General features: G+C 38.0%; 1 protein-coding gene across 1 annotated transcript in view; it reads left to right on the top strand.

The window, feature by feature from the left end:
- LOC113828455 (MAPK regulated corepressor interacting protein 2) overlaps window positions 1–2,500 on the top strand; it is a gene marked incomplete in the record, with an annotated part of 12,521 nt that overhangs the window by 637 nt on the left and 9,384 nt on the right.

Here is a 2,500-nt window from a genome sequence, read left to right as displayed (position 1 = left end):
ATTAATATTTTAGGTGTTTGACATGTAATAAGGAGATAATTAAGATGGGGACGTGCACATATACCAATATATTGTTGTGAGATGAGCTTTCCATTGGAGGGCAGGAACTCAAGTGGAGGAGCCAATGATGAGGCCAGTGACAAATTTCCTGATTATTTACAGTACCAGAGGACTATTATAGGATATAAGTTAGCTTCTAACGTTCAATAATGCTTGTAGGTTCTATCCTTTGGTTGTTTTTGCATCAGAATTGCGTAAAAGAAGGATAATATGTCAGTAGAAATATTTGTTTACATTTCGTAAAGTTCTCCCACAATGAAAACGAGTTGGTCCATCTTGTTATTTGGGCGAAGCAGAGGTCAGATTTTACTTAATTAATGAAGGAGACGTTGCGTGAATGATTTAAGATCATAGGGGTGTTTGTAGTCTTTAGGTTTTGTTAAAAGTGACCATATTTTCTGGATATTTTGTCGTATGGGTAGGTCGACTTACGAATTCATGTTATCCGGAAGTCTGGCAAGATGTTTGTGTTTGGAGGGTAGTTCTATGGTGAAATTGAGTAAGATTTTCTATGGTGATTCTTTAATATGAAAGGTCATTTGTTTGTACACTGTGTAAATGGTGTGAAATGTGCCTATGGAGGACATACCTGTTATGTGTGCCTTGAATGTATGTGATGGTTGTTCTAAGTGTATTGTTCCAAGATGACCATCTGGAAGGCATTTCACTATTTGGCAGCTCATTATATACAGTGATTATCTGATTTAGAAAGTTAAGACGCTATTCGGTACATGTTTGCAAAAGGACCGCGCCCATCAGAGACCAAATTCCCAACTCAAGCCAACTTTGGGGGATACTGTGGGGAATTGATGGTTGTGGATAGGGGATATGGCTGAATTTGTGCATATCAGGCATGTTAACTCAATGTTTTCGGGTAAAAAAAATTTGGCAAGTCAACATGATAACTGGATTGTTGGCGCGTACCGGTAGTTTCCCCAGTTTGCACCTGACAAGTTCTGTAGTTTGTGAGTGACATTCGGCACTTAACCCATTATTGCCAGTATATTTTGAAGCCGAAAATAAAAGATTCCGGGCGGCTATGAAATAGGCGGGCGGGGCTGCCCTGGAATCTGCCTGCCTGCCGGCCACAGCCAGCTGCTGCATTGGAGCGCAAGCCCCGATGGAGCGTCACACTGGCAGGACACCCGGAAATGTATATTTTTTCGGGTGTCTCATATGTGGGACGGACACCCGTCGTTTGTGGGTGAAAAGCTTTTATTTTGCTATGATTTATAATGTTATAAATTTTGAAGGTTTACCTTCACTTTAAGTGCTATTGCCTAAAAGCTTTACCATATATATGAAGCTGCTACTATCAGAGATAAACAAATTAGCTGATGAGCCAATGGCATGGGAATGGTCATGATACGATGCCATCTGTTTTTCTGTCCACAACAGCCTTGGCGTGTATGTACATACCATCAGGTGGCAAATGGTTAAAAGATTAAAGAAATTTGAAAATGAAAAACTGAGCCAAGATTCATATATTAAATGGTAATGAAAATGAAAAATTGGAAAACTTGAGCCAGGATTTGGATACTAGAAGAATGAATGAACCCATCGTAAATGCACAAATTAAGATCTCTGTATGAGCCAAAAATCTTCCAAACCTTGGGGCTTAACACGTAGATGCCCTCCCAATTAATTTTGTTTGGTTGGAGCCCCTGGCACCTTACTCAACTATTGCATTTTCCTAGTTATCAGCTTTACCCTTGAACCCTCTCTGTCATGGCACCCCCTTTCCCAATTGCTGTATATCTTAATGTAGGGGCAAAACCAACACCTCAAAATCGCTTTGTATATCAGCCTTTGCTGAATCACCACATGCTATCCGATTGCATTATGAATTACAATATTCTTTATATTTAAGGATATAGATTGGGTTTGCCATATCTTGTAAGGAAGGGTGGTTGGGAAAGTGACGAAACTCTGATGAGCTTCTGCAGCTGATACATGGTTATTTTACTTCACTGAGTTTAGTGTCATCCCTTAGATCATAACAATTTCAAAAAGATCGTTTTCTTATTGCTTATCTACAGTATCTGTCTGTGAATTTGTGTGCATGTGTTTGTCTCGTGTAACTCCCTGTGTAAGCATGCAGGGAACTATGTGTTTGTTCATATATTGTATTGATTTGTGATTTTTTTTTTTTTTTTTTTTTTTTTTTTTTTTTAATCAAATTATTTATATGACAGGAGTAACAATACTGTGGCCTATTGCATTTTTATTTACGTATATTTTACAAAAATGCATGCAATAAATAATGGTTAGTAAAGTGTGTTATGAACCATTATTTTTAGGTGTCATCATACTGTCCATAATCAATGTAATTATGCAGATTTGTAAGTCATTCCTAGTAGGGACAAAAGATAGTGTAATGCATGCAGCCAAAATGATAAATGAAGGACGAAAGACTTAACTGTTGTTGGGATTGTACTTG

This window comes from Penaeus vannamei, chromosome 1 (genome assembly GCF_042767895.1).
Source record: "Penaeus vannamei isolate JL-2024 chromosome 1, ASM4276789v1, whole genome shotgun sequence".
Classification (NCBI taxonomy): domain Eukaryota; kingdom Metazoa; phylum Arthropoda; class Malacostraca; order Decapoda; family Penaeidae; genus Penaeus; species Penaeus vannamei.
The sequence above is the reverse complement of the archived record's forward strand: the minus strand, read 5'-3'. Positions and strand labels throughout refer to the sequence as shown.